We start from the raw sequence: 22,604 nt of genomic DNA, 5'->3' as shown, positions 1-22,604 counted from the left end.
TTCCGGCGCCTCGCTGAACAACCTCCTGCAGTCGATCTCCTGCCGGCGCCATTTTCCGTACGAAAACGATTCGCGGCGGGAAATCGCTCCCTGACCCCCGCTGGACCTCCAGGAACTTTTGGCCAGCTTGTGGGGGGCCTCCTGACCCCCACGAGACTTGCCAAAAGTCCAGCGGGGGTCCGGAAGGACCTCCTGCCGTCCAATCGTGTTCGTCTATGGCCGCCGCCATTTTTCAGCGCCATTTTGGAAAATGGCGCCGGCTGAAGACAACAAGATTCAGGAGCAGGAGCCCGTTCCGGACCGCTGCCGTTCCGGACCGCCGCTGGACCCGCAGGTTATTTAACTCATTTGGGGGGGGTTCGGGAGGGTGGGGGATTTAATTTAAAGGGTCGGGGGTGGGTTTTAGGGGGTTTTAGTGTGCCGGCTCACGATTCTAACGATTTATAACGATAAATCGTTAGAATCTCTATTGTATTGTGTTCCATAACGGTTTAAGACGATATTAAAATTATCGGACGATAATTTTAATCGTCCTAAAACGATTCACATCCCTAATGGAATGTCTCTTAGTCTTAACGTGTTTGAAATGGTAAATAATTGTTCATATTTTACCTGTTGCACCACACTCATGATTTTATAAATCTCAGTTATAGCCCCTCTCAGTCATTTCATCTCCAAACTAAAGAGACCTAATCTGTTTAGCCTTTCTCCATCCCCTTTATCATTTTTGTAGCCCTTCTCTGAACTTTTTCTATGTCTGCTATGTCTTTTTTGAGATGGGGGTGATCAGAACTGCACACAATGTTGGGCGCACCATGGATCTATATAAGGGCATTATGATAGTCTCCATTTTGCTCTCTATTCTTTACTGAATAATTCCTAACATTCTTTTTGCCTTACTAACCACCGCCGCACACTAAGTCAAAGATTTCAAAGTATTATCCACACGGATTCCAATGTCCTTTTCCTGGATGGTGACTCCTAACATGGAACCCAGCAGCCTGTATTTGTAGTTAGGATTATTTCTCTCTACGTGCATTACTTTCAACTTGTCTGTTAAGGAGTCTCAATTTAGTGGACCCTTGGGCCGACCTGCAGGAGACTGGGAAAGGTGGTCAATGTCTCTAGTATGTGGCAGGCCGGGAGGCAGATGTTCAGGCAGGACGAAGAGGTGCTCTTCACCCTGGAAGCTGGTACTCCCCCGGGAGGAGCCCGTAGGAGCCCAACCGCTGGGACTTAGGCGGCTTCACCCTTGGAAGCCGAAGCCCCCCCTGGAGGAGCCCGTAGGGGCCCGGCCGCTGGGACTTAGGTGGGTTGTTGATCCGGACTGAGAACTGGAACCAGACTAGAACAGTAGACAAGTACTGGAACAGGGCTCGGGTACTGGAACCAGGCAGGAACTGTAGCAGGACTCGGGTACTGGAACCAGGCAGGAACTGTAGCAAGACTTGGGTACTGGAACTAGGCAGGATCTGTAGCAGGCAAGCAGGAACCAAGCAGGTACTGTAGCAGGCAAGCAGGAACAGAGCGAGTAGCAAGGCAGCTCACTCTGGGGCATGACACCACAGGGAACCAGGAGGTAAACCCGTTGCAAAGCAAAGACTGAGTGTCTGCGGCCGGCTTATCAAGGCCGCGGCGTCTGACGTCAGGAACTGGGCGGAGTCACCACTGGCGGGAAATGGCCTAGAAAAGTGTCCAAGTGGCGCGCGCGCCTAGAAGCAGAGCATCCATGGAAAGCTTCCCGGCGGCGCGGCCCCCATGGGGACTCCGCTGAAAGGGCGCAAATCAGGCCTCCAGAAGCGGGAATAGGCCGTGGAGCACGGAGGTAAGGGTCTGGTCATGGCGCTCGCGGCCAGAACCGCAACAGTACCTCCCCTCTTACGCCCCCTGTTAGCCGGTCTGGGTTTACTTGGGTGGTCCAGATGGAACTGCCGTAATAAGTCCTTGTCGAGGATGTTACAGGCCGGTTCCCAAGAATTATGCTCGGGTGCGCAACCCTCCCAGGCAAGCAAGTACTCCCAGCGGCGTTGATGGAACCGGACATCCAAGATCTCACGTACTTGATATGTAACCTCGTCTGGTACTGAAGGGTCCGATGGTTCAGGAGCCCGGGAGTGGTATCTGGATAAAACAAGAGGCTTCAGCAATGACACATGGAACACGTCATGTATGCGCATGGAGGAGGGTAGGCGTAATCGATATGAGACTGCTCCCACTCGTTCGGCGACTCGAAAAGGCCCACAGAATCTCGGAGCTAGTCTTTTAGACGGAATTCTTAGCTGTAGATTTTTTGTACTAAGCCAGACGCGGTCTCCGGGGAGGAAGATAGGTGCTGGCTGACGATGCCTATCCGCCCATTTCTTGGCGGACTGGGCGGCTTTACGGATCTTTCCCTGGACAGAAGTCCATAAGGAGAGAAGCTGGCGGGCTGAAAGTTGCACTGCCGGGAGTGCACTAGGTTCAGGTGACGGCAAGGGTGGTCGAAGTTGCTTCCCATAGACAACGAGGAAAGGCAAACTTCCAGTAGCAGCATGCGTGTGATTATTATACGAGAACTCCGCCCACTGGAGTAGCTTGGCCCAATTATCTTGTCATTCATTTACGAATGAACGGAGAAAAGTCTTTAAGGTTCAGTTAGTCCATTCCGTTTGCCCATTACTCGGGGGATGGAACGCAGACGAAAGACTAAGTTGCACATTGAAGCGTTTACAAAGTGCTTTCCAATATCGAGCAGTAAACTGTGGTCCTCAATCGGAGACTATATCCTGCAGGAGACCGTGAAGTCTAAAGATATGCTGAGCGAAGAGGTTAGCTAGGTCAGGTGCAGAAGGCAACTTTGGCAAGGGGACAAAGTGCGCCATCTTGGAGAATCGGTCTACGGTCACCCAAATGAGCGAATTACCTCCTGAGACGGGAAGGTCCACGACAAAGTCGGTGGAGATGTGTGTCCAAGGCTCCACCGGGATGGGCAATGGTTGCAACAGGCCCCTGGGCCTCCCGATGAGCGGCTTTTGAATGGCACAGGTAGGGCAAGAGCCCACAAAAGCTTGGACATCCTGTCTCACCGTCGGCCACCAGTAGAATCGGTTCAACAAGTCTAAGGTCCCTTTACAGCCAGCATGGCCCCCAGTGAGGGAGTCATGGGCCCAAGTGAGAACTGTTCTCCGGGAGCGACGTGGAACGACGGTCTTCCCTTGGGAGGACACCAAGGTTGCTGCAAGGCTCACTTTCCCAGGATCCAAAATATACTGGGGAGTGTCAGGAGTCTCTTTGACCTCAGAGGAGCGCGTCGGCTCGAACATTCTTAGAGCCGGGTCGGTAGCGTAAAGTGAAGTCGAACCGATCAAAAAGCAGCAACCACTGGGCTTGCCTTGGGTTCAGGCGTTGGGCTTGCTTCAAGAATGCTAAGTTTTTGTGGTCGGTGTAAATCGTAACCGGATGGTTGGCTCCCTCCAACCACTGTCTCCATTCCTCCAGGGCAAGTTTCACGGCTAGCAACTCTTTATCACCAACACAGTAGTTGCTCTCTGCCAGGGAGAATTTCTTTGAGAAATATGAACAGGGTAACAATTGTCCAGAATCAGATTACTGGCTCAGCACAGCCCCCATGGCCACATTGGAGGCATCGACTTCCACCACAGAGGGCCGGCTGGGATCTGGATGACGAAACCAGGTGTCTAACAAGAACGCTTCCTTAAGGGCCTCGAAGGCTTGGCAGGCGGGAACAGGCCAATCCACCGCGTTGGCCCCCTTTCGGGTGAGGGCAGTCAACGGGGCCACAATACGGGAATAGTTAGGAATAAAGTGACGGTAGAAATTGGAAAAGCTGAGGAAGCATTGCAACGTTTTAAGGCCCCTCGGCCGGGGCCAATTCTTAATTGCCGCCACTTTCTCAGGATCCATTTGAAAGCCTGTTGCAGAGATTATGTAGCCCAGGAATGGCAGGATTGTCTTCTCGAAACCACATTTTTCAAGTTTCGCGTACAGACCATGCTCCCTAAGTATTTGGAGCACTTGACGGACATGCTGACGGTGTGAAAGCATGTCCTGAGAGTAGACTAGCACATCGTCGAGGTAGACGATTACACAGGTGATCAGAAGGTCCCGTAACACCTGGAACACTGCCGGAGTATTACATAAGCCGAAAGGCATCACAAGATACTCATAATGCCTGTCTCTGGTATTAAAAGCGGTTTTCCACTCGTCTCCGGGACGAATTCTGACTAAGTTGTAAGCACCTCGTAAGTCCAACTTTGTGAAAATCTTCACTCCCTGGAGCCTATCGAGGAGCTCCGGGATTAGCGGGAGCGGGTAACGGTCCCGCTTAGTAATGGAATTTAGGCCTCGATAGTCTATACACGGTCTCAGCGTGCCATCCTTCTTGCTGACAAAGAAGAAGCCTGCCCCTGCAGGGGACTTGGATGGGCGAATGAACCCCTTGGCCAGATTCTCTGAAATATACTCGGACATGGCCCGGGTTTCAGGTAATGATAAGGGATAAACCCTTCCTCAGGGGGGGGGCATAGTTCCAGGTAACAGGTCTATAGCGCAGTCATACGGATGATGCTGCGGAAGGATCTCCACCTTGGTCTTGGAAAAAACGTCCGTAAAGTCCTCATAAGGTGCGGGAGGAGCTAGGGCAGAGTGCATCAACGGAAGTGCGGGAACCCTAGGCACTTTCATACAGTTAGCTAGGCAGAAAAGGCTCCACTTGACAATCTGTAGAGTATCCCACTGAATCGTGGGCTAGTGCTTCTGTAACCACGGCAACCCTAGCACCACAGGATGGACAGCCTTAACCAACACTAGAAAGGCTATCTCCTCCGAATAGATCGCCCCGGTGTGGACAGTAATGGGTGCCGTGGACATCAGGACAGATCCTGGAAGGAGCGTCCCCTGGATAGAGGTAATTCATAACGGGACCTCCCGTCTATGGGTAGGGATTCGCAACTGGGAGACTAAGTCCTGCAGGATGAAATTACCTCCGGCTCCAGAAGCCAGGAACGCAATCATCTCAATGGACCCTCCAGGGTATTCCAGGGTAACAGGCACGGTACATTGAGGAGCTGTAGCACAGCCTAGGAGGAGCTCCTCCCGACCTCCTAGCCTTTGGCGTTTTCCGCACACTCCTGGCAGCGTGCCAAGAAGTGGCCCTTCTGACCACAATATAAACACAACTTCAACGAACGTCGACGTTGCCTCTCTTCAACAGAGAGCGGAGCCCGTCCCAGCTGCATGGGTTCGCAGGTGGGAGCATCTGGACAAGAAGCCTTAGGAGAAGAACCAGGTCTCGCCGACACAGCAGCAGGACTGTGGCGAGAGGAGCGCTGCTCCTTGGCCCGTTGTTGTAGGCGGCTGTCAATGCAGGCAGCCATCTCTATCAAGGTGTTGAGGTCCTCCGGCAGATCTCGGGCAGCAATCTCATCCTTTATGCGCCCAGAGAGGCCCTCCAGGAAGATGGCCTTAAGACTACCATCCTGCCAACCTACTTCTTGGGCTAAAGTCTGGAATTCCATAGCATAATCTGCCAAGGAGCAGATGGAGTTGCAGCAGATCAGATGTAGCCGTGGCTACCCGGGTGGGCTCATCAAAGGCCTGTCGGAAATTCGAGATGAACTGTTGAAAGTTCGTTAGCGAGGGATCATTGTTTTCCCAAAGGGGAGAAGCCCATATTAAGGCTTTCCCATCAAGCAGGGACAATATATACCCCACTTTCACCGCATTCGAGGGGAACTGCCGAGGCAACAGAGAAACGTACGAAACATTGGTTCAGAAAGCCGCGGCAGGTCCTTAAATCTCCAGTGTAGCAGGAGGGTGCCGGTAGCTGAGTCATAGAAGAGCTGTGTCCCTCGGGGACACCACCAGCAGGAGGCAAGGACTCCAGGCGAGAGGACAGCCATTCCACCGTGGCTGCCAGAGTATCAATGCAGCTCTGGTGCTGTAGCATCTGCTGGGCCATCCCGGGCAGATCCGAGGGAGAGGGCACATCCGCCGAGTCCATGTCCTTGCAATCTGTTATGGACTCCCAATTTAGTGGACCCTTGGGCCAACCTGCAGGAGACTGGGAAAGGTGGTCAATGTCTCTAGTATGTGGCAGGCCGGGAGGCAGATGTTCAGGCAGGACGTAAAGGTGCTCTTCACCCTGGAAGCTGGTACTCCCCCAGGAGGAGCCCGTAGGAGCCCAACTGCTGGGACTTACGCGGCTTCACCCTTGGAAGCCGAAGCCCCCCCCCAGGAGGAGCCCATAGGGGCCCAGCCGCTGGGACTTATGTGGGTTGTTGATCAGGACTGAGAACTGGAACCAGACTAGAACAATAGACAAGTACTGTAACAGGGCTCAGGTACTGGAACCAGGCAGGAACTGTAGCAGGACTCGGGTACTGGAACCAGGCAGGAACTGTAGCAAGACTCGGATACTGGAACCAGGCAGAAACTGTAGCAGGACTTGGGTACTGGAACCAGGCAGGATCTGTAGCAGGCAAGTAGGAACCAAGCAGGTACTGTAGCAGGCAAGCAGGAACAGAGCGAGTAGCAAGGCAGCTCACTCCAGGGCACGACGTAACAGGGAACCAGGAGGTAAACCCGTTGCAAGGCAAAGACTGAGTGTCTGCGGCCGGCTTATCAAGGCCGCGGCGTCTGATGTCAGGAACTGGGCGGAGTCACCACTGGCGGGAAACGGCCTAGAAAAGCGTCCAAGTGGTGCACGCGCGCGCCTAGAAGCAGGGCGTCCATGGGAAGCTTCCTGGTGGCGCGGCCCCCGTGGGGACGCCCCCAAACAGGGCGCAACCAGGCCTCCAGAAGCGGGAATAGGCCCAGGAGCACGGAGGTAAGGGTCTGGTTGCGGCACTCGCGGCCAGAACCGCAACATTCTCCACATTAAATTGCATCTGCTTGTTGTGCTCGTGAACTCTTGGACCGAGGTGGAGTTGGTGCAACCTGCAGAATGAGCCCTTCTTGTCCCCACCATCAGCTGGCGAAGCTGGCTGTGGCAGAGGCCCAACTGGAGTTTTACCTATACCAGCCCTTGTTCCCCTTAGGTTGAGCCCTCGGGCGCCTCGGCTAGCAGGTCTTAGGCGGGGGCCTCTGCTGACGAGCGAATGGCTGGAGAGATGGTCGGCTCACAGGGCAGGGTCCAAGGCAGGCTGGGTTCAAGCGTAGTGAGAAGTAGGTGGTGGTCGAGGCGGGCAGCATTCAGACATGGTCGAGAATCAGGCAGTAGTAAGTCCCAGGAAGAGTTCAGGCAAGGTTGAGAATCAGGTAGTGGTCAGTAGCAGGTAGAGTTCAGGTAAAGTTGAGTGTCAAGGAGGCTGAATTCAGAACCAGAGATCCATCCGAGGGATATGCAGGCAGGGTGGATAGGCAGGCAGGGAGGCAAGGAAAAGCACAGGCGGGCAGACTTGACACAGAAGACACTGAAGAACTGAAGACAGATCACAAGACAAGGAACTGATGAAGAACTGAAGACTGACCTCAGGACAAAGATGAAGACCAGGAACTGAAGAGACAAAGACCAGGACCCAAGGAATGAAGACCATGACCACAGAAATGATGACCAGGAACACAGGAACAAAGAAATACGCTGAGGCAACTTGCTCTATTTCCGTAGTGTACCTACTGCCAAGGCATAGATTGCAGGAAGGAAGGCCCTTATATGGGACAAAGGCAGTGACATCAACCACCTCCCTATCGGGATATCCTAGCTTACTTGGTTTGTCAGTATTCTTTCAAAAATACCTCTTTCTGAACCATGCTCTGCTGAATGATTGTCAGCTTTTCTTCATGTCTTGGTTTAAAAGCTGCTCTCTCTGCTTTTGAAAATTAGCACTATCAGCCTGGTTTTGATCTGGTTAAGGTAGAGCTCTTCCCATTAGAATAGGCCCTCGCGTCCTCAGATTGTTTCCCAGTTTCTAACAAATCTAAAAAGCCCTCTTCCCTGCACCATCGCCTCATCCACACATTGAGACATAATGAAAAGCTTCTCATGGGCATCGGACATTCACTCAAAGAGACTGGAGGCAGTTAGCAAAACAAGAACTTGTCCATGCCAGATTTTCCCAGTAATGCCAGGCCCAGATTGAGGCATAGGCAATAAAGACAATTGCCTAGGGGGCCAAATTTTGAAGGCACCAATTACTTAGGCCAAAGAGGAGTGCAACTGTGCCAAAGAAGAGCCTACTCCCATCATCTACAACTACTGCTATGACACACTGGGACTGGGGGAGGGTTGAGAGAAGGGAACTGTCCTTCTCTCAAGAGTAACTTGCTGATGTAGCAGTTGCTACTCTTAACCAATAAGCCTTGATGCTTTTGATGGAAGTACAAGATTGCTCTCAATTTCAACGACAGGGGGAAAGGGGGAATTGTATTTAGACAATTAATTTTACCCATTGACGATACAATTGAGAAAACATTAAACTTAGCCAACATGTATCTAGATATCATCAAACAGCTACTAAACCAAATGGAATTAGTAATTAATATAGAGAAGACAGAATTCTTACATTTAGAGAGAAAAAATATGGAAATCAAACATAGTCCAATCACACTAAAAAACAAACAACAAATAATACTTGCAGAAAAAGTACGGAATCTAGGAGTAATAATTGACCCCAAACTAAGCTTAAAACAACACATATCTCTAAAAGTAAGAGAAGGATACGCTAAACTCATGGTCCTCAGGAGACCTAAACCACTTCTGACAATGGCCAACTTTCGATCGGTACTACAAGCATTAATATTTGCGAGCACTGATTATTGTAATGCACTTCTACTAGGTCTTCCATACACCTCACTAAGACCATTACAGGTTCTGCAAAACTCAGCCGCAAGAGTTTTAACTGGCAAAAGTAAAAGAGATCACATCACCGAAACACTGGCTGAACTACACTGGCTTCCCATTGAACAAAGAATACAATACAAAACACTGCACCATACATAAGTTAATACATAACGAACATGCAGACTGGTTAAATACAGCCCTACGTGTACACATCCCTAACAGAAACCTAAGGTCAGCAAACAAAGCACTCCTAACCATTCCATCAGTCAAAACTGCAAGACTAACACAGGTACGAGAGAGAGAGCACTATCACTGGCAGGACCCATACTATGGAACTCCATGCCCCTAGATTTAAGACTACAAAGAGACAGCAAAACCTTTAGAAAAAGTTTAAAAACCTGGCTCTTTAAACAAGTTTTTCAGAAAGAGAAGGGAGAATAGAAACCAGGGACAGGCAAAGCATGATCAATATAACATCCACACACACTGCTGTATTCACTAAGTGTGTAGTCTTTAAAGGACATGTCACAATTTTAAAGTTAATTCTGTAATAAAAACCGAGATAGAGACATAGACAGGATTAATTACATTTAACATTATTGATCACTAACTATGTTACCAAACCTTATGGCACTCTTGTAAATGTGCAAATTACAGTATCATTAATTTTATGTGCCTCAATGTAAACCGTTGTGACGGTCTCCTCCAAACGACGGTATAGAAAAGATTTAAAATAAATAAATAAATAAATAAATAAACCAATGAGGGCCCCGACTTTTACAGTCTGGGGAATTGATAGATATAACTGCAACATTGCTCTCCGCTTTGATGGCGAGGGGAGGGAGAGGAATTGGATTCAGAAGACAAACAACACGGGCCTTGACTTTTACGTTCTGGGTTACTGATGCGCAGGCATAAGGGAAAAGGCACAGAACTGCTTCTATGGCCAAATCCATAAGCAAAACATGTCAAACAGCACTATTTGAATTTTCAAGAAGGCTCATCATCCAGTAAAAATATTGCTAGCAGTAATTTTATTTAACAGCTTTTCTATACCAATATTAGTAGGCACATCATATCGGTTTACATCAAACAATAGATGGAAAATACAAAGAACAGGGAAGTGGGGGGACAACATAGTGCAACATGGTGCAACAGAGGTGCAGCAACTAGAGAAAACTATAAAGATGAGGCAGAAGAGGAGAACTGGAGATTTAACATATTAACGTAATAACTTAGAAGGCATAAAATAGTGGTAAGGAGGTGATGTACATGGATCTAGTCTAGATATACCTAGTGGAAAAGCCAGGTCTTTAGCTTTTTCTTGAATTTGAAGGGGCAAGGCTCAAGGCGGAGGTTTGTAGGTAGTGCATTCCAGCGGGTGGGGCCAGCAATTGATAGGGCACGATCCCTTGTTGAGGTGAGGCGAGCATTCTTGAGGGATGGGATGTGCAAGGTACCTTTAAGATTTGCTCTGGTAGGGCGGGAGGAGTGTGTGAATCGGAAGGGCTCATTGAGCCAGCTGGAGTTGTTTTTGTGGATGGATTTGTGAATAATGAGTGTCTTGAAAAGGATGCGTGATGGGATAGGGAGCCAGTGAGGTCTTTGAGGAGGGGGGTTATGTGGTCGGATTTGTGGGCATTCATGATGGTTCTAGCGATGGCGTTCTGTAGCATTTGGAGTGGTTTGATGGTGGAGAAAGGAAGGCCTAGATACAGGGAGTTGCAATAGTCCAGTTTGGATGAAAGGGTTGCTTGAATGACTGTTCTGAGATTGTGGGTATGGAATAAAGGTTTGAGTAATATTTTTTTATGGTTTATCATATGGCTTGTGGATAACTGCATGGAGCAGCAGTTGTTACCTTTAAGAGAAACATGGGGGTAACCTGCATAATGCAGCAGATGCAACCATATGCTTGCTGGGCAGATTGTATGGACCATTTGGTCCTTTTCTGCTGTCATTACTATGTTTATTTATTTATTTATTTAACAGCTTTTAATATACCCGCGTTCGTGGGGCACATCACGCCGGTTCACAATGAACTTGAGACAGGAGGAAATTACAAAAAACAGGGGTAGGGGGATGGAGCAGGCAAGAGAAAAGGGAGCGGGGGGAGGGTGAGATAGACAGAGAGGAAGAGGAGAGAGCAGCAAAGAAGGTAGATAGGAGTAACCATAACTGAGTAGAAGTTATTTATAGCAGATTATAAAATACCAGTTGCAGAGATTAATATATTTACAGCAGATTATTGTATAGAAAAACATTCTTTTTGATAGTATGCTAAGGTGCAGGGGGGGCAGGTGTCTAAGGGGGGTTGGTCTCAGGGTAGGCCTGCCTGAACAACCAAGTCTTGATGCCTTTTTTGAAGGCGGGCAGGGAGGGTTCGAGACGGAGGTGTGTGGGGAGGGAGTTCCAGAGGGCAGGGCCTGCTATGGTGAATGCTCTTTCTCTGGTGGAGGAGAGGTGCGCGATTTTTAGAGGGGGGTGCATAGTGTGCTTGCAAGGGTGGATCTTGCGGGGCGGTAGGAAGAGTGGAAGTGAGGCATTTCCTTGAGCCAGGTGGAGTTGTTTTTGTAGAGAATGTTGTGAAGTATGGTTAGGGTTTTATACTGGGTGCGGAAAGGGATGGGCAGCCAATGCAGATCGATAAGAATGGGTGTGATATGTTATCTCTTATGGGTGTTAGGATTCTCGCCATGGCATTTTGCAGAGTTTGCAAGGGCTTGATGGTAGAGTATGGGAGGCCTAGCAGGAGGGCGTTGCAGTAGTCCAATTTTGAGAAAATGGTTGACTGCAAGACTAGACGGAAGTCCTGTGTGTGGAGTAGTGGTTTGAGATTTTTAAGGATTTGGAGCTTGTAAAAGCCCGCTTTCAGCAAAGACTTAATGTGTGGTTTGAAGTTGAGGTGTTGGTCTAGCGTGATTCCCAGGTCTCTTACGGTTGTCAGTAGAGGGTGGGTAAGGGTGGAGAGGGGGGAGGTGGAAGGGGATGTGCATTCATGTTTAGATATGATGAGTATTTCGGTTTTAGCTGTTTTAGTGTTACTATGTTACACTTTATGATCTCCATGATGTCCAAACCCATACTCTCCAACTCTGCCTATGGGCCCAAAATCTTAAATCTGGTCCTGAGTAATGCCTTGCTTCCTTTCTCTCAGCATCCAAAGCTGGGTCTTCCATTAGCCATACTAGGCGATTGTCTAGAGCTCATCAATTTTGGGGATGGCTTCAGGGGTTTATATATGTAGCAAGGTGTCAAATTCTGCCCCTGTACCTGTGATTGCCCTTTAGTGAAATGGTGATTGTGGCCTCAACAGGTCATCCTACCAGCAGCATGAGACAGAGATCTCCATCCAGACCCTGCCACTATGTGTGAGGTCAGGTTTAAATGGCAACATTCAACTTTCCTTGACATTCTCTATCTTACCTTAAGGTTGCCATACTCCTACATAAAAACTTCAAAGGAGCAATCCAGCCTGAAACTGCTGACTTGGAACTCATTACAAATCTTAATACCATCACCCAAGGGCTGAACAGAAGCAATGGATTCATGACTCACTACAAATATCCATAAACTGAACTGTTGTCTCATCATTCTGTCTATTCACACTTACCTCAGTTGTCAGTCGGCTAAACTACAATCCTATTCACACTCTCTCCACACCGTTTCCTGCCTTTTCCCATGTCTTCTCACTGTTTTGTATATATTGTACACATCAACTGTACATCATTTCATGCATCTGATGGTATGGACTGTGTCCTCGAAAGCTCATGCTTTAATAAAACAATTAGTCTAAATGATTCCACTCGACTCCTAGTGCTTTTTTATTCAGATGAAGAGTCATTTCTTGTTTTCCCTGAAATAGAAGATATTGATAGTGTACCAGAAGGGGAAAATTTGGGAGGTCTTTATAGTAGTGTGTTAGCCACCTTATCCAGTTCTTTGAAGGGGGTGGCAGGACAAAATTAGGATGTGGCTGAAGAGCAGGCAGTACAGTTAGAGAGCACATCTGATGCCCTTGGCATTGTTCTTCAGAGTCCACCCACTATATCAGCTCCAGTGGCAGCATCCTCTGCTAAGTATGTAGAGAAGGGATCAGAGTGGACTTGGAAGATCTGGAGACATTTCCAAATAAGGGAAGGCCCACGCTTTGCAAAATGCAAGCACAGTGCAAAGGCACAGGTCGTGGGAAACAAATGGGGCACTTAACTAACACTGGCATGCTTTATAAGCCACAGAAGCAGCAGCCCTTAGGACTAGCATCTGGGGAGTTTGGAAGTGGCAGAAAAGAGGAAAAGTGTTTCCCGATCTGATCCCATGCCCTCAACCCCTTCCATCATTCAGGTAAGAGGCAAGCAGCCCCCTGCCAAACATGAGAAGTGAAAACCTACGATAGAAGAAATGGAATAGGTTTCAATAGGAATGCCCCAGGACAGGAGAGAAGCAGCAGTCAAAGTTAGAACACGGAGCAGTTCTAAAATAAATGCCCTTGATAGCCAGCCCCTGCAGCTAGTAGAGAATGAGGGCTTGAAAATAGAACTACAAGGATGGAAGTGAAGTAAGATGTTTTGAGGATCCTCCACTAGGACCTGAGGTCTTTCTACAAATGCTAATTTACTCTCAGAGAGTAACAGCAGGTAAATGACCAACTTTTGCATTTGTTCTGCCCTGTCATTCCAGTCCATACTGCCAAGGATATACTGTAGCAGTCCATCGCAGGGGATGACCACTTCAGGGATAACAGGACTTGTGCAAGACAGTTATTATCACTGTCTTCTATTGCACTCAACCCTCCTGGATAGCTGTGCTTGCAAGATCTTTTAGGATTGCTCCCAAACTGTTCCTAACAAGGTCCCATAACAATGCAAGCATCCACTGACACCAATACAGCTTATGGCTGAACATCTATAAAATGCTCATCCACTGCCCATCACTGCTAGAAACATAAACTGGCTCCATTGGGAGTTGAACCCAAGACCGTCTGCATGTTAAACAGATGTGATAACCGCTACACCATGGAACCATTTCCTTGACTGACTTCTTCTTTATTACACTTTCAAACACCTATCCAGTTATTTTAGTATACTGTTTGAATAACTCATGGGATAATCGCCTCACCCACCATTCACATTCTAAAGTTTTTTACTCTTGGCAAAATATAGATCTTCCAGGAGCCATCCCATCTACCATGAAAAATTTGTTTTACTAGAGTCACTGCTGAATTTTTGTTTACCACTCAAGATGTTGGCTTAGGAGTTTACTTAAAGCTTTCTTATTTTGTCTCCAGTAACCATTCCCACACCTCTTCTGGGGCAGAGGATATCTGCAATGAATTCCCATAAGATCAAGTAGCATGCATTGAGGGAAGGGCATGTAAATCTATCCCATTCATATACAGATCGATACAGTAAAGTGCATCCGCGGTTACCCTGCTCCTAACTTGCCTTCTACTCACTTTCCGGCCGCGTTAGCCCTTCCCGCGATACACTATCCCCTTTAACTCATCCCTACCGCCTCTTAAAATCCCCGGGTGACCCCTTCCACACGCGGCATGTATATTAAATGTAAACGAGCGAATTAGCTATTCCCTCCCATACAGTAATACGCGCCCCGACTATTGCTTTTTTACCCTGCCGTTTTGCCGCACGTTTACCCTGCTAACTTACCGCCTACCCTTACCCCAGCGTTAGAGGCAGGGGTAAGGGTAGACTGCAAACTTTCCCCCAGCCCCTGCTCACCTGCCCTGGCCGCGTCCGGTCTCCGGTGCAGCCCCAGTCCTGTCCCCTCCTCCCGAAGCAAAAAAAAAAAACCCCCGAAAAAAAAGTATCAAGAGAGCGAGGGGAGAGACGGGCAATCCTACGCTCGAGCCTGCCAGTCCCTTGTTCTCTCCTCCCGAAGCAGGGCGCGAAAAGCAGCCTTGCTCCGGGAGGAGGGGGGGCAGTTTAAAGCGACGAAGCGACTTACTTTTGCAGCCCCCCCCCCCCCCCCGGACATCGGCGACGACCGCGGCTCCTGCCTCCAGCTGTCAGACAGACAGCTGGAGGCAGGTCTTAAGCAGCCAATTGCACGCATAGGGGCCGCTTTCCCACGTGCGATGCGTCTGTCTGACAGCTGGAGGCTGGAGCCGCGGTCGTCGCCGATGTCCGGAGGGGGGGGCTTCAAAAGTAAGTCGCTTCGTCGCTTTAAACTGCCCCCCCCCCTCCTCCCGGAGCAAAACTGTTTTTCGCGCCCTGCTTCGGGAGGAGAGGAGAAGGGACTAGCAGGCCCGAGCCTAGGATTACCTGTCTCTCCCCTCGCTCTCTTGCTACTTTTTCGGGTTTTTTTTTTTTTGCTTCGGGAGGAGGGGACAGGACTGGGGCTGCACCGGAGACCGGACGCTGCCAGGGCAGGTGAGCGGGGGCTGGGGGAAATTTTGCCGAGCATCGGAGAACATAACTGTCCACTTCCTGGTACCTGTCATTTCAAATGTCATTTGAAATGACAGATACCAGCGTGGCCGTGAAGCGTTAGGCCCGCGCACCCAGGATACTGTATAGGCGCTCTATACAGTAAAATGGGTTGCGCGGGCCTAACCTTCGCCTAACGCTTCGCAGACGCGGCATGCATTTGCATGCAATTTGAAGAGAGTATAGAGCGGTAGGTGAAGAGAACTGTGCGTGCGGGGAACAAGGGTGTGCCTGGCACTGCCGCACTCTTTCTAACGCGGCATCGACCTGATAGATTGTGGGTATCCTGAAAACCTGACAGGTGGGGTTTCCCCTGCACAAATATGGAACCCATTGCTCTTCAACTTGCTTTTTCGATATCTAAGTTATCTTTACACTCAGACGCATGCCTGTTTCTACAGCAAGTTAAAAATGGCTCCACTGGGGATTGAACCCAGGCCCTTCTGCATGTGAAGCAGATGTGATAACCACTACACTATGGAACTAACTGATGCCTTTTTACAATCTGTTAGCAACCATCAAACCCTTGATGCCCGACTAAAGGTGGACTAATTGAACAAGCAACTAAGCTAGAGAAGTGCATTCATTGAAAACAAAATATAAAAATAAAATCAGTGGAGCCAACTTGTTTCTTTTTTAGGGTACAAAATGAGCTGAAGGGGACCCATGAATTAAAGGAATCCTTCTTGTTTCATTTCTGTCAAACAGAATGATTTCTACAAGCAAGTATAGTCAAAAGACTCATAGAAATCATAGGCATAGCAAGAGGTGCATATGTATGGAAAAAGGTTCATACACTGTGAAGCGGGCAGGCTGCAGAGAAGGGATGGACTGGCATTCCGTCAAGCAATGAGAGTCAAGATCTATCGCAGCGGAGCATTTTGCTGGTCTCATATAATGCTGCAGAGCGGTTAAAGTGACGCTGATCTCGAAGAATGAGCATGTCACAGCCTTGCTCTGCATTGTTTCTCTAGACATTATCTGTGTGAAAGCATAGCTCTGAGCTCTCTCCGAGTTCTTGGTAAGGATTTTTGTTGTGGCAGCCCATTAACACAAGAAAGGAAAACAAACCATGGAGGCAGCATGGCATCACAATATCTCTGCATCATTGTAGATTTATGTTGCTTCGCTTGCTGTTCTGTTTATCCTTTTTCGTGATTGAAGCCTTAGCTACACTTGAGATTAGTTATTTATTCTCTGTATGACTGCAAGTGGCACAGTGTGGGCAGTGGGAGCTAGGTAGTACTGGGCATAAGCGAGCAGTGAAGGCAGGCCAGAAAGTGCAGCATAACAGGCTATATTGTGAAGCCTGTCTGTGACAGAGAAATAGAGCAGACAGGATGACACTCACCGTTTGCCTGGAAGAAGGCAAAGTGTGTGCAGTGGGCACTAGGCAGTGGGCATTACAATACCATGGAAAAATGTTAAATCGTTGTTGTAATCTTACCATCCCCGGTGAGATATATACAATGATGTGAGGGAAAGGCAGAGCAGATGAAGTAAATTTAAATGTGTCCAAAATTGCGCACTTTTGCACTGGCACTGGCAGGTAAAAACCAAAAATGTAGTCCTGCACTGAAACTGAAGAAGGATTTCTTCTGGACTACTAAAACAGCAGGAGCCAGCTTTACGCTAAAGAAACTGGCATATGAGCTTGATGATGTGCCACTGCTGCAGAGTGCAGATAACAGTGAGTGTATTTCTCTCCAATCTTCTGTGTTCAGCGAGAGAAAAAATGTTGCAGCAGAGGATGCAGTGAAAGCCAAATTTTCCTCCACTGATTTACTTGAAAAATCTTCAGAGGGATAGCCGTGTTAGTCTGCTGTAGCAAAAAGACAGCAGTCTTTATCAAATAAAAGTATAATTGTGGAGCTCAATTACTGCTTAACAACACTTATTTATCAGCCAATGGATGCTCATGTGCAACAGGGCAGTAAATCAGAGGGGTCGCAGTTGAAGGAAGTGGACGTAGGATTTCAAGCGTCCATACCTCCAGACTATTCAACAACATTGTCCCCGATTTACAGGGAACCACCTACGAATCCGGCACTCTTTAGAGCCCGAGAAATGCTGCCCGAAGTTCCACCAGCGGAAGGTGCGAATGTAACATCAGGGGCAGGGTCAGCAAGTCCCGGAGAATCTGGAGAGGGTAGCCTGATCATGATAAGCCCATCCGTAGAGGAAGATACCCAGACATTACAGACATTACAGAGGGAAAGTAGTGATGTAGGAGATGTTTTGCTTAAAGAATTCAAACCTCCGGTATTGGCAAAACCTGAATTAATCACATTGGATACAATTTGGGAAGTGATTGCTGGATTGACTATGTCTATGTCTACACAGATAAATCCCATTGTGGGGAAAGTCAATAAAATACAAGAGAGAGTATGCGATTTGGAAAAATTTAAAGAAGCAACATCTAAAGAAATTGAAAGTATAAAGATAGACATTTCTAAGTGGAAACCACTTCAGGACTCAATAATAGCAGAGAATAGAATGTTACAAATCAAAGTTGAAAATTTAGAAAATGTTAATAGGAGGAGGAATTTAAGATTTATTAATTTTCCAAAACTACCCCATTTAACAGCAAAAGATATGTTAAAAAAATATATGGTAGAAATATTGAAAGTATCTGAAGAAATGGTACCTCCAATAGCAAAAGTATACTACTTAATGCCATATAAAAAACAAAAAAATTTGGATTCTAACCAGGAAGCTAGACAAGTAATGGATACTCTATCCTTGGATTTATCACATATATTAGAGACATCCAACTCTGAAGTGGTTCAGACAGCGACATTGATAGTGTCGTTTGTCTTAGAGCCAGATTTTTAAATATAGGCTTGAGGAATTTTATAAATTGAAGGTTAGAATATATCCAGATGTTTCAAAATCAACACAGAAAAGAAGGCAACAATTTCTATTACTAAGACCTAAGGTAGTCCAGATTGGGGGGATATACCTATTAAAATACCCCTGTAAATGCTGCATAAAATATAAAGGAGTTTCATATATTTTTTATTATCCATCTCAATTATCTTTCTTTTTAAGGATAAAATTCCTGTGAAATAAAAGTTAGGTCTGATTATCTATCTCTCTACATTAGGAATGGGTGTCCCTAAATATTATAAAATACTGTTGCAGTTATTGCTTAACAACAATAATGTGTATTACAATTGTGTTTGTTTATTTCCTTTCTTTTAATGGAAATAGTAATTGATAAATCAGCATTTATTATTATTGTGGACTACTAGAAAAGATGGATGTATGTATGATATAGAGTATATGTTATGTATAAGATATTGGATTGGAAATTTATTATCCTCTTTTCTATTTGTAACAAGAATTTTCTTGTAAGAATTCTTAAAAAGTGATAAATAATAAAATATTTAAAAAAAAAAAAGACAACAGTCTCGTGGCACCTTACAGAATACCTAATTTATTAAAGTTGATCTGGCCAGCAAACATTTTCATGGCAGTCCTAGAAGAATGTTATCTCAACTCCCACACCCAGAAGCCACTCCTCTACTTAAGATATGCTGATGACATCTTCATCATCTGGACACATGGACTAGAAGCCCTTAAAGAATTCCACCAAGAATTCAACAAACTTCACTCCACCATCAATCTGAGCCTAGAACAATCAACTCAGCAAGTCCATTTTCTGGACACCACAGTCCAAAGACATGAAGGACACCTTAGTATCACATTATAGCAAAAAACCATTGACTGCCATGGATGCCTACATACCTCCACCTTCTACCCACCCCCCACCTCAAAGTCTATTGTCTAGAGCCAAGCCGAATGCTACAATCGCATCTGTTCTGATCACTCATTGTGAGACTCCTATCTGGAGTAATTACAACAAACATTCTTGGAATTACAGTAGCCAACTTACGAGGTAAGGAAATAAATCAACAAAGCCAGACAAATACACAGGCACACTCTGCTACCGGATCAAACCAAAAAAGTAAACAACAGAATTCCTCCGGTTGTTACATATCGCTCCCAGCGGAAACCACTGAACTATATCATCTTCGACAATGATACCTCCCTCTCACAGGCCATAGGTGGCAAGCCTATCCTAGCTTTCTGGCAGCCCCTGCCAGCAAAGTCCCGCTTCTGTCTACATAGGACAAACAGGTCAATCTATAAGGAAAAGGTAAAAGGATTTAAACCTGAGGTTAGAAATGGCAACATTCAACTTTCCCTGACATTCTCTATCTGACCTTAAGGTTGCCATACTCCTACATAAAAACTTCAAAGGAGCACTCCAGCCTGAAACTGCTGAATTGGAACTCATTAAAAATCTTAATACCATCACCCAAGGGCTGAACAGAAGCAATGGATTCATGACTCACTACAAATATCCATAAACTGAACTGTTGTCTGATCATTCTGTCTATTCCCACTTACCTCAGTTGTCAGTAGGCTAAACTACAATCCTATTCACACTCTCTCCACACCGTTTCCTGCCTTTTCCCAAGTCTTCTCACTGTTTTGATCTGGATCCTACGTAGTCCCCCTGCTCCCTCTACTCCTTCAGAGAAAGTGCCCTTGGCATTAACGTACTCATAGCCTTCTCCTTTATTCCTTTAATTATACTCTGTTTTGTCTCCCATTTCTCTCCACCTCCTTATATACTCCCTTTTATACCCCTTTCCCCCTTCCCCTGTCCTTAAACCCTACCTTTTTACCTACAGGAACCCTTTCATACCCCTTTTATTTACCCCCTCCGCTATCCCTTAAACCTTACTTTTCCCTATAGCAACCCTGCTAGTCTATATATAGTTGCCTTTCTGAACGCATAATTTGAAATTTCATATATAGTGTCTCCTGTATGTACTAGTTAAAGATAATGTATATTATTGTATATAATACTTTTTGGAGTGTATAATTTATATAAGATTATCCACAGTGTATAAGGTTTTACTCATTCCCTTACTGAGTGTATAATTTGCAATGCTACTTATTATGTTCTTCTGTTGTTTTTCCATCAGATACTGTTCCTTTTCTCCTCTTCTTGTTTTTCCCTCTCTTCTCTCGCCCCTTCTCCCTTCCTATCTGCTCCCTCTCCCCCCACCCTGGTTTTTTGTAATTTCCTCCTTCAGTTATATTGTAAACTGGCATGATGTACCCACGAATGTCGATATATAAAAGCTAATAAATAAAATAAATAAATGAATATTGTACACATCAACTGTACATCATTTCATGCATCTGATCGTATGGACTGTGTCCTCAAAAGCTCATGCTTTAATAAAACAGTTAGTCTAAATGATTCCACTCGATTCCTAGTGCTTTTTTATTCAGATGAAGAGTCATTACTTTTTTCCCCTGAAATAGAAGATATTGATAGTATACCAGAAGGGGAAAATTTGAGAGGTCTTTATAGTAGTGTGTTAGCCACCTTATCCAGTTCTTTGAAGGGGGAGGCAGGACAAAATTAGGATGTGGCTGAAGAGCAGACAGCACAGTTAGAGAGCACATCTGATGCCCTTGGCATTGTTCCTCAGAGTCCACCCACTATGTCGGCTCCAGTGGCAGCATCCTCTGCTAAGTATGTAGAGAAGGGATCAGAGTGGACTTGGAAGATCTGGAGACATTTCCAAATAAGGGAAAGCCCACGCTTTGCAAAATGCAAGCACAGTGCAAAGGCACAGGTTGTGGGAAACAAATGGGGCACTTAACTAACACTGGCATGCTTTATAAGCCACAGAAGCAGCAGCCCTTAGGACTAGCATCTGGGGAGTTTGGAAGTGGCAGAAAAGAGGAAAAGTGTTTCCCAATCTAATCCCATACCCTCAACCCCTTCCATCATTCAGGTGAGAGGCAAGAAGCCCCCTGCCAAACATGAGAAGTGAAAAAATACGATGGAAGAAATGGAACAGGTTTCAATAGGAATGCCCCAGGACAGGAGAGAAGCAGCAGTCAAAGTTAGAACAAGGAGCAGTTCTGAAATAAATGCCCTTGATAGCCAGCCCCTGCAGCTAGTAGAGAATGAGGGCCGGTCTTCATCGGGAATCGGCAGCTGTATGTCAATCCCTCACGCACCCCTTCCCACAGGCTCTGACTCACACATACACAATCCCTTCACACAGGCTAGCACCCTCACATACACACAATCCCTTTTTCATACACACGAGCTCCCAATCTCTCAATCACATACACACTCCTTCACAATCTCCTCATATAGGCTCCCTCTCTCTGAAACCCACACTCAAGCACTCCCCCCCCCCCTCTCTTACTTCCCATGCTCTCTCTCACCCTCCTGCTCTCTCTCACCCTCACCTCCCCCTCTCCTCTCTCACACAGACATTCTCTCTCACCGGGGCCTTCCTTCTTCGCCGCACACGGGGGCCTTCCATTTCACCGAGAACGGCACACCAGGGCCTTCATCTTCGCTGCGACCAGAGCGTTTCCCACAGCACACGCGGGACGCGCTCCATTCCTAGCCTAGTGGGGTCTCCTCTGCTATTTTGTGCGCAGAACAGCTGGCCACATCTGGTCTAGATAAGTGGTCATGGTGTGAGGCTCAAAGTGAGCAGATTTGAGAAGTAGTTTGTGGACAGGCTACTTGCCCATAGGTAACTTGAAATCCGGTTATTGGGTGGAAGAGGCACTCACAAGAGAATAAATCCATATGATGCAGGGATGTGGGGAAGCTCTGGAAGCTTTATTTATAGGATATTATAACATATTTTGGAAGTAAAACAATCTTCCAGGGCAGCGAGTCTTCAGTATTCCAGAGATTTGTTTCTTTAATCTGACAGCAAATTACAGGACTGAGATGGGCTGGAGAGCTGCGTACATCTAGGATTGCTGAAGAAACATCAGTTAACTAAGATCCCCCCTCAGTTTAATGTCTGACTGCGCCACAATTAATCAGAAAGTTCAGATCCTGCTAACAAGATCAGATTTTTGCTTTCCTCTCACTGACATCATCACTGCACTGTGCTGTGAGCAGAGAACCATGTGCTGTGCAGACATGAGAGTTACAGGTCAGGGAGAGGCTGAGCTCAGACAGGAAAAGAGAGAAAACATTCAGTACAGAGAGGATCAGGGGCGAGAGACAGATATTTCATGGATCATTCATTCCACCAGCAGTAAAACCAATCCAAGGATGGGGAAATACTGTGAAGTGTAGGAAGTGTGTAATTAAGATGTCTGGTAGCAGAATCCCACCCCCAGCCTCTCTTTTCCTTATCCCCCCTTCCAAAGCCCCTTTCACTCCTCTCTTTTACTTGCTCCTCCCACATGATCATTTTTTCAAAGCCCCCTTAAACCCCTCACCCTCTCTCCTTCACTTCTTCCCCCCACCTGATCCCCTCACTCCCCCTGGCTCCCTCCCCCTGTGAACCCCTCACTTTGCTGGGTTT

General features: G+C 46.9%; 1 protein-coding gene and 2 non-coding genes across 3 annotated transcripts in view; all 3 read right to left on the bottom strand.

Moving 5' to 3' along the window:
* The window catches only part of CDC20B (cell division cycle 20B), a 221,700-nt gene that overhangs the window by 94,357 nt on the left and 104,739 nt on the right, over positions 1–22,604 (bottom strand). The window lies entirely within an intron of this gene.
* TRNAV-AAC lies at positions 13,730–13,802 on the bottom strand. Its single transcript has one exon. It is a non-coding gene; the product is annotated as a tRNA-Val (tRNA).
* On the bottom strand, positions 15,638–15,710 carry TRNAV-CAC. Its single transcript has one exon. It is a non-coding gene; the product is annotated as a tRNA-Val (tRNA).

This window comes from Rhinatrema bivittatum, chromosome 1 (genome assembly GCF_901001135.1).
Source record: "Rhinatrema bivittatum chromosome 1, aRhiBiv1.1, whole genome shotgun sequence".
NCBI classification, from domain to species: domain Eukaryota; kingdom Metazoa; phylum Chordata; class Amphibia; order Gymnophiona; family Rhinatrematidae; genus Rhinatrema; species Rhinatrema bivittatum.
The sequence above is the reverse complement of the archived record's forward strand: the minus strand, read 5'-3'. Positions and strand labels throughout refer to the sequence as shown.